The sequence below is a fragment of the Triticum urartu genome, chromosome 5, assembly GCF_003073215.2.
Source record: "Triticum urartu cultivar G1812 chromosome 5, Tu2.1, whole genome shotgun sequence".
NCBI lineage: Eukaryota > Viridiplantae > Streptophyta > Magnoliopsida > Poales > Poaceae > Triticum > Triticum urartu.
The window spans coordinates 29,687,613-29,698,157 of record NC_053026.1 but is presented as its reverse complement, the minus strand read 5'-3'; positions in this window follow the sequence as shown (position 1 = coordinate 29,698,157).

Below are 10,545 nucleotides of genomic sequence, written 5' to 3'. Positions count from 1 at the left end.
CTTGCATGAGACCTAGAAATTCACCCAAGGACACAGATGTGATTTTTCAAACAACTTTGGTGCACTGGAGCATGTGCTTGTAGTTCAAATTTGAATTATGCATATTAAATGCCCAGAAACTCAATTAATTTATAAAAAAGGCCAAACGAACCCGGAAAAATTCCAAAATTTAGCACGGTACTTCTATTTGGTCTGATTTGGCTGTGTAAAAAAATTAAGGCGGGAGAAGGCAGTGTACGTATGTCGTTTCGCACACGGAGGTGACACATTCCCTCTCGGAACCAGGAGCCTTCTTGAGGGAAGCTCCGGTTTGCAATAAGGCTACACCAAAGCTTGTCCCAATTCGGCCAAAGAAATTACCGCGGCATGTTGGTGCCATGTCATGAAACCATGCTAAGTTTCATGAGTTTCAGGCGTGTTTTGGATTTGCAGGAATTAAAAAACCAAGTTTCTCAATTTTTGGGCCGAGTCACGACGCCCAAATGTTTGAATTTCCCTCTCATCTCTTGTATGGGACCTAGAAATTCACCCAAGGACATACATGTGATTTTACAAACAACTTTGGTGCACTGGAGCATGTGCTTGTAGTTCAAATTTGAATTATGCACATTAAATGCCTAGATACTTAATTAATGTATAAAAAAGGCCAAACGAACATGGAATAATTCCAAAATTTAGCACGATACTTCTATTTGGTCTAATCTGCCAGTGTATAAAAATTAAGGCAGAAGAAGGCAGTGTACGTATGTCGTTTCGCACATGGAGGTGACACGTTCCCTCTCGTAACCAGGAGCCTTCTTCGGGGAAGCTCCAGTTTGTAAGAAGCTTACACCAAAACTTGTCCCAATTCGGCCAAAAAATTTACTGCAGCATGTTGGTGCCATGTCATGACACCATGCCAAGTTTCATGATTTTTAACTGTGTTTTGGATTTACATGAATTAAAAACCAAGTTTCTCAATCATTCCGGCCGAGCCACGACACACAGATGTTTGAATTATATTCTCATTTCTTGCATGGGACCTATAAATTCACCCAAAGACACACATGTGATTTTCAGCAAACTTTGGTGCATTGAGCATGTGCTTGTAGTTCAAATTTGAATTATGCACATTAAATGCCCAGAAACTCAATTAATGCATAAAAATGCCAAACGAACCTGGAATAAATCCAAATTTAAACACGACACTCATGTACTAGTTGCATGTTCACTGTATGTAAATGTTCTAGCAATTCAAACACCATCCTTTCCCTCCGTAACACCATTTTTGTCTTTCAAAACATAATGAAAAAAATCAGGTATACCACAAACAGTTTATTAGAAAGAATCGTGTGGGATGCGATATAAAATATCTTGGAGCACCGTCTTGTCTGGCTTACGCAGGAAGCTTCGTCGTCGACAATCCACCGCCCCCACTTGAACCACACTTGCGCGCCAGTTTCTCGCGGCACCGAACGAAAAAAATTTGCCGCCGCGGAAATATCTATCTCCCCGCCCCTCCCTCCTACCAAAAGCCACATTTCCACTGTTCCTCCATGCTTTCCAAGTTCAAACCTGCACTGCTGCTTACTGGCAGCTCAACCTCCTCGCCGGTGACCCTTCTTCTTGCAGCGCCGCCTCCTCGCTCGCTACCGCCTCCTCGCCGGCGACCCTTCTTCTTGCTGTGTCACCTCCTCGCCGGCGTCCCTTCTTCTTGCTGCGCGGCCTCCTCGCCGCCGACCCTTCTTCTTGCCGCACGGCCTCCTTGATATGGTCCGGTAATCCACGCCCCACCCACACCATCCTCCTCCTTTCCCTTCCCACATGCCTCGACTGACGGAGTGACACCTTCCAACGAAATCACTGCCCCTCTCCTCCAATTAAGCGCTGCCCACAGCCATTTTACACACAGTATAACATGGAGCTGAGTAGCATGCGGCTGCACGTGCGAACGAGGTCGCTATGGCTGCCATGCGTGTCGATCGTCAGATCTTGGAGGAGCACCTCGTCTTCGAGGCCACCGTCGACACCGCTGCGCGGTTGTCTACTTTAAAATATAGTTCGTGATGTTTTCTTGAGGACACCACCAGTGCCTTCTAGTGATTTGTCCTCTGTAATGTTAATATGCAATATGATGTTCAGTTAACAGTTTGGTCCTCTGAAATGTAATGTTCAGTTAACACTTTGGTCCAGCAATTGCTACATTTCATAGTATTGTTCTCAAGCATTCTTTGTTTTGTTAACTGTCTTATCTTCTAGCACATGTTTCTATTATGCAATGTCGTGCTCAGTTATCTATTTTTGTTCATTTGGTCTATTGTCCATTTAACTGTTTGGTTCAGTTCTGCAATTTGATTTTCATTTGATGTGGGTACAATTTTTTATTGTTATGCATGTGACACCAATCAAATTTGGCTATACTCAATACATATTCTACTGATAGTATGGCAACTCTCAGTTAACCTGATCAAGATCTTCCTTATGTGTGTTGCAGGGAAACAATGGGAGACACTATGGTTTACCATCGAGGTTTGTTCAAGCAGGGTCCTTTGGCTAATAGCACATTATTGTGCAGTTGCATGAATCATTTGAATATTTAGGTTTCTTACAATTTTGTCTTGCACATGTAGGTCCTGCTGTCAGAGGCTTAGACCCACTGTTCGACCCATTTTGCATATGAGGAAATGACATGTCCATGAATATCAGTCAAGTCAAGAAACTCGGAAAGATTGTTAGGATGAAGAAACTTGCGATGAATAACAACAAGATCTTTGTTTGCACAATGAAGAAGACATCAGTCAACTATAGGATGGTACCAACTCTTTTACCTTGTTTTTACCCCTTGCGCCATTTCAAAATTTACAACAGCGATTTATGCATAGCTTTGTTTTCAGTACTTTTCAAAGCAATTCACCGATGATTACCTCTCAACCACCTGCATGGTCAAGAGGTGAGGAAGGTATTCATTCAACGCCCACAGTACAATATTGAAGTCTTGCTGAAGAGCGCGAAGGTTGGGCGGGCAATTATCCATAGCCACTGGCCTAAAGTTGCAAGGACATTCAATATCACTGAAGGCTCAATATTTGCCTTCCGCTTCAGCAGTTTCCCAGATGAGATTCATCTGTCTATTTACCATGTATGATGCTACTTTCGGAAGGGTTTTGATGCTGCATGTGAAACTAGGTGTTGTTGTGTAATGGCGTAACTGGGTGCCGAAGCTATCTAATGTAATTCGATTATGAAATCCTGGTTGCTTTTATATGGATATGAAATATCTGGCGTGTTTTATAAGAAATATCAGTTTGATTAGTACATGGATTATCAATAATAGGCTAATTACCTTGCTTATTGGGGTTTTCTATTGCAAACGGTTACTCAGACAACACCATGGGCGATGAACTCAAACAACACGCACGGTTCTAGAAAGTAGGCATGTTCGATCAACTAACAATCACACACGGCTTCTGATAACACACAAGTATAGGAATCGCAACAGTTTTTGAGGGTAGAGTATTCAACCCAAATTTATTGATTCGACACAAGGGGAGCCAGAGAATATTCTCAAGTATTAGCAGCAGAGTTGTCAATTCAACCACACCTGGAAACCTATATCTGTAGCAAAGTGTTTAATAGCAAAGTAATATGATAGTAGTGGTAACGGTAGCAAAAGCTAATGATAATAAAAGTAATGTTTTTGGTATTTTGTAGTGATGATAGCAATAGCAACAGAAAAGTAAATAAGCGGAGAACAATATATGGAAAGCTCGTAGGCAATGGATCGGTAATAGAGAATTATGCCGGATGTGGGTCATCATGTAACAGTCATAACCTAGGCTGACACAGAACTAGCTCCAATTCATCAATGTAATGTAGGCATGTATTCCGAATATAGTCATACGTGCTTATGGAAAAGAACTTGCATGACATCTTTTGTCCTACCGTCCCGTGGCAGCGGGGTCCTAATGGAAACTAAGGGATATTAAGGCCTCCTTTTAATAGAGTGTCGGACAAAAGCATTAACACATAGTGAATACATGAACTCCTCAAACTACGGTCATCACCGGTAAGTATCCCGATTATTGTCACTTCGGGGTTAATGGATCATAACACATAATAGGTGAATATAGACTTGCAAGATAGGATCAAGAACTCTCATATATTGATGAAAACATAATAGATTCAGATCTGAAATCATGGCACTCGGGCCCTAGTGACAAGCATTAAGCATAACAAAGTCATAGCAACATCAATCGTAGAACATAGTGGATACTAGGGATCAAACCCTAACAAAACTAACTCGATTACATGATAAATCTCATCCAAACCATCACCGTCCAACAAGCCTACGATGGAATTACTCACGCATGGCAGTGTGTATCATGAAATTGGTGATGGAGGATGATTGATGATGACGATGGCGACGGATTCCCCTCTCCGGAGCCCCGAACGGACTATAGATCAACCCTCCCGAGAGGTTTTAGGGCTTGGCGGCCGCTCCATATCGTAAAACATGATGAATCCTTCTCCTTGATTTTTTCTCTCCGAAACCAAATATATAGAGTTGGAGTTGAGGTCGGAGGAGCTCCAGGGGGCCCACGAGGTAGGGGGGCAGGCGCGCCCCCCACCCTCATGGCTAGGGTGTGGGCCCCAGGTTTTCTTCTTTTGCAAAGATTTTTTATTATTTTCGAAAAGATGTTCCGTGAAGTTTCAGGTCATTCCGAGAACTTTTGTTTCTGCACATAAATAACACCATGGTAATTCTGCTGAAAACAGCGTTAGTCCGGGTTAGTTCCATTCAAATCATGCAAGCTAGAGTCCAAAACATGGGCAAAAGTGGTTGGAAAAGTAGATACGACGGAGACGTATCAACTCCCCCAAGCTTAAACCTTTGCTTGTCCTCAAGCAATTCAGTTGACAAACTGAAAGTGATAAAGAAAAACTTTTACAAACTCTGTTTGCTCTTGTTGTTGTAAGTATGTAAAGCCAGCATTCACGTTTTCATCAAAGATTATGAACTAACCATATTCACAATAACGCATAGGTCTCATGTTTACTCATATCAATGGCATACTCAACTAGCAAGCAATAATAATAAATCTCGGATTACAACACTTCCTCAAACAATCATAATATGATATAACAAGATGGTATCTCGCTAGCCCTTTATGAGACCGCAAAACATAGATGCAGAGCACCTTTAAAGATCAAGGACTGACTAGACATTGTAATTAATGGTAAAAGAGATCCAGTCAAGTCATACTCAATGTCAACTAACAGTAATGAATGCAAATGACAGTGGTGCTCTCCAACTGGTGCTTTTTAATAAGAGGATGATGATTCAACATGAAAGTAAATAGATAGGCCCTTCGCAGAGGGAAGCAGGGATTTGTAGAGGTGCCAGAGCTCGGTTTTGAAATAGAGGTGAATAATATTTTGAGCAGTATACTTTCATTGTCAACATAACAACCAAGAGATGGAAATATCTTCCATGCTACACACATTATAGGCGGTTCCCAAACAGAATGGTAAAGTTTATACTCCCCCTCCACCAACAAGCATCAATCCATGGCTTGCTCGAAACAATGAGTGCCTCCAACTAACAAGAGTCCCAGGGGGAGTTTTGTTTGCAATTATTTTGATTTAGTTTGCATAAAGCATGGGACTGGGCATCCCGGTGACCAGCCATTTTCTCGTGAGTGAGGAGCGGAGTCCACTCCTCTTGAGAATAAGCCACCTAACATGGAAGATGCGGATAGCCCTAGTTGATACATGAGCTATTCAAGCATACAAAACAGGATATTTATTTGAAGGTTTAGAGTTTGGCACATACAAATTTACTTGGAATGGCAGGTAGATACCGTATATGGGTAGGTATGGTGGACTCATATGGAATAACTTTGGGGTTTATGGAGTTGGATGCACAAGAAGTATTCCCTCTTAGTGCAGGTGAATGCTAGAAAAAGACTGGGAAGCGACCAGCTAGAGAGCGACAACAGTGATGAACATGCAATAAAATTAATCAACACCGAATGCAAGCATGAGTAGGATATAATGCACCATGAACATAAATATCGTAGAGGCTATGTTGATTTTGTTTCAACTACATGCGTGAACATGCGCCATGTCAAGTCACTTAAATCATTCAGAGGAGGATACCACCCTATCATACCACATCACAACCATTTTAATAGCATGCACACAAGGCAAACCATTATAAGCTCCTAGCTAATTAAGCATGGCACAAGAAACTATGATCTCTAGTTGTCATTGCAAACATATATATTCATAATAGGCTGAATCAGGAACGAGGAACTAATCATATTTACAAAAACAAAAGAGGTCGAGTTCATACCAGCTTTTCTAATCTCGGTCAGTCCATCATATATCGTCATAATTGCCTTTCACTTGCACGACCGAATTGTGTGAATAATAATAATAGTGCACATGCATTGGACTAGGCTGCAATATGCAAGCATTCAATAAACAGGAGAAGACAAGGCAATATGGGCTCTTTTGTTAGATCAACAATAATGCATATAAGAGCTACTTCAACAATTTAATTATGGTCTTGTCCTATCGACCCCCAAAGAAAAGAAATAAAACTATTTACACGGGAAAGCTCCCGACAAGCAAAAGAAGAACATGAAATCTTTTTGGGTTTTCTTTTTAATTACTACTACAAGCATGGAAAGTAAACTAATTAAAAGCTACAACTAATTTTTTGGTTTTTCTTAAGGTTTATTAAACACACAAGAAGAAAGCATAAAAAAGGAAAATAAACTAGCATGGATGATACAATGAAAAAGTATGAGCACCGACATCTAGCAATGAGTGTGTGTACATGAATATAATGTCGATGGGAAATACGTACTCCCCCAAGCTTAGGCTTTTGGCCTAAGTTTGCCTATGGCCATGGCTGGCCTGGTGGATATCCATAATAATAGTTGGGGTCGTACTGAGATGCAGCGGCTATCGCCTCCTGAGCTGCAGCGTGGCGACGAGCGGCCTCCGCCCTCCTCTCGTACTCATCTGCCACCTCTCTGGTAATAACATATCTTCCTTTTGCCTGATAATCAAAGAAGGTAGGAGCAGCGAGAGTAATACAGACAACACAATGTCTGTCAAAGATTAAGCGATACTGGAGAGGTGATTCATTCCTCTCGACAAACTGGTGGTGAACCATATCCTCATAATCCAAATAAGCAGGAGGCAACTCAATATCATATTCTCGTACGGCTATACTAAGAAAGTTCGCTATGCGGGTTGCATAAATTCCACCAAAGAAATCTCCATTAAATCTATTAAGATGCAACCTACGTGCAACAATGGCTCCCAAATTATAAGATTTATCTCCTAACACAGCACTCCTAAGAATACTGAGGTCAGGGACACACATGTGACATGCCTCATCTTTACCATCAATGCATCTACCTATGAAGAGAGCAAAATAATGTATAGCAGGAAAGTGAATGCTCCCTATGGTAGCTTGTGTTATATCTGTAGATTCCCCCACAGTTATACTAGCAAGAAAATCTCTAAATTCAGATTTGCGAGGTTCCCTGACACTACCCTATTGTGGAAGTTTGCAAGCAGTGGTAAAATCCTCTAAGTCCATAGTATAAGAATTTTCATAAAGATCAAACAGGACAGTTGGAGAATTACGGGAAGATGAAAATTCAAACCTCCTCACAAAGGAACTAGTGAGATAGTGGTACTGACGTCATTTTCATTCCTCGAAGCTCACAATATCAGCGTTACGCAAATATGCGTTAAATATCACAAGGACGAACTGGAGCGTCTCTTGGTGGCTCTTCATCAGCATCATGCATTGCAAGCCTGGGCTCTTGTTTCCTTGAAGAGCCACCTTGGTACATTTTCCTAAACATATTTCTTCCTCTAAAAAATTTCTGAAATTTTTATTAACTTCAAAATAAAAGTAAACCAAACTCAACAGAATTGATAGCAACTACTCCTACAAGTGCCTAGAGCCTATATCATGCATCAAAACTACTTGGAACCACATAAATTTGACATGCAAGCTCAAGAACAGGGTCACCTAGGCAGCAGAAATTTGCAATGAATAAAGCACTAGAACAAAAACTAATTGGACCAATGGAGGAGTCACATACCAAGGAACAATCTCCCAAAGCAGTTTTGTGATAGGTGCTTTGAGCAAGGAGATCAAGAATCGCAACAATATGAGCTAGAACTCGTGCTTGAGCTGGATATTCGTGTTTGTGGGAGGAAGAAGAAGTGTGTGGGTGCAGGAATAAGTGGAGGAGGGCCACCGTGGGCCCACGAGGCAGGGGGCGCACCCTCCACCCTCGTGGCCAGGTGGATGCCCCCCTGCTGTGTTCTCAGTGCCAAATATTCTCAAATATTCCAGAAAAAATCATATTTAAATTTCAGGGCATTTGGAGAACTTTTATTTTCGGGGTATTTTTATATTGCACAGATAATTCAGATAACAAATAGAGAAATACTATTTTATTTTCTTTAATATAAATAACAGAAAGTAAAAGGAGGTTACACAAGGTTGTGCCTTCTAGTTTCATCCATCTCATGCTCATCAAAAGGAATTCACTAACAAGGTTGATCAAGTCTTGTTAACGAACGTATTCAGAATCAAGTCTACGATATAAAGAGAGAGGCATAACACTAACACCAGCTCCAAGATCACATAAAGCAGTTTTAACATAATTTATTTTAATGGAGCATGGTATAGTGGGTACTCCTGGATCTCCTAGTTTCTTTGGTATTCCACCTTTAAAAGTATAATTAGCAAGCATGGTGGACATTTCAGCTTCCGGTATCTTTCTTTTATTAGTAACACTATCTTTCATATACTTGGCATAAGGATTCATTTTGAGCATATCAGTTAATCGCATGCGCAAAAAGATAGGTCTAATCATTTCAGCAAAGCGCTCAAAATCCTTATCATCTTTTTTATAGGATGGTTTGGGAGGAAAAGGCATGGGTTTTTGAACCCAAGGCTCTCTTTCCTTACCATGTTTCCTAGCAACAAAGTATTTCTTATCATAACGTTGATTCTTTGATTGTGGGTTATCAAGATCAACAACAGGTTCAGTTTCTATATCATTATCATTACTAGGTTGAGCATCATCACGAACATTATCATTAACATTATCACTAGTTTCAGGTTCATTACCAGATTGTGTTTCAGCATCAGAAATAGAAATATCATTTGGATTCTCAGGTAGTTGAGCAATAGGTTCACTAGAAGCATGCACAGTCCTATCATTATTCTTTTTCTTCCTTTTAGAAGGACTAGGTGCATCTATATTATTTCTCTGAGAATCTTGCTCAATTCTCTTAGGGTGGCCTTCAGGATACCAAGGTTCCTGAGTCATTCTACCACCTCTAGTCATAACTCTAACAGCATTATCATTTTTCTTACTATTCAGTTCATTGAGCGAATCATTTTGAGCCTTAAGTACTTGTTCTACTTGAGTGGTAACCATACAGGCATGTTTACTAATAAGTTTTAATTCACCTTTGACATTAGCCATATAATCACCCAAGTGTTCAAGAATATTTGAATTGGATTTCAATTGTCTACCAAAATAAGCATTAAAATCTTCTTGCTTAACCATAAATTTATCAAACTCATCTAAGCATGGTCTAGCAAACTTAGTAAATGGGTTTTCAGCTTTATCATATCTATAGAGAGAATTTACCTTTACTACCTGTGTCGGGTTATCAAGGCCATGAGTTTCTTCAATAGGTGAAGGATTAAGATCATATGTTTCTTCAACAGGCGGTAAATTAAGACCGTGTATTTCTTCAATAGGAGGTAAATTATTAACATCTTCAGCTTTAATGCCTTTTTCTTTCATAGATTTCTTTGCCTCTTGCATATCTTCAGGACTGAGAAATAGAACACCTCTTTTCTTTGGGGTTGGTTTAGGAATAGGCTCAAGAAGTGTCCAATTATTTTCATTTGTCGACATATTATTCAGTAGAATTTCAGATTCATCTGGGGTTCTCTCCCTGAAAACAGAACCGGCACAACTATCCAGGTAATCTCTGGAAGCATCGGTAGTTTCATCATAAGTATCATGCATAGCAGAAGTGGCATCATCAATAACATGCGACATATCAGAACGAATAGCAGAAGCAGGTTTAGGTGTCGCAAGCTTACTCAAAATAGAAGGTGAATCAAGTGCAGAGCTAGATGGCAGTTCCTTACCTCCCCTCGTAGTTGAGGGATAAATCTTGGTTTTTGGATCTCTCAAGTTCTTCATAATGATAAGAAGATATAAATCCCAAGTGACTCAAAGAATAGAGCTATGCTCCCCGGCAACGGCGCCAGAAAATAGTCTTGATAACCCACAAGTATAGGGGATCGCAACAGTTTTCGAGGGTAGAGTATTCTACCCAAATTTATTGATTCGACACAAGGGGAGCCAAAGAATATTCTCAAGTATTAGCAGCTGAGTTGTCAATTCAACCGCACCTGAAAACTTAATATCTGCAGCAAAGTGTTTAGTAGCAAAGTAATATGATAGTAGTGGTAACGGTAGCAAAAGCTAATGATAATAA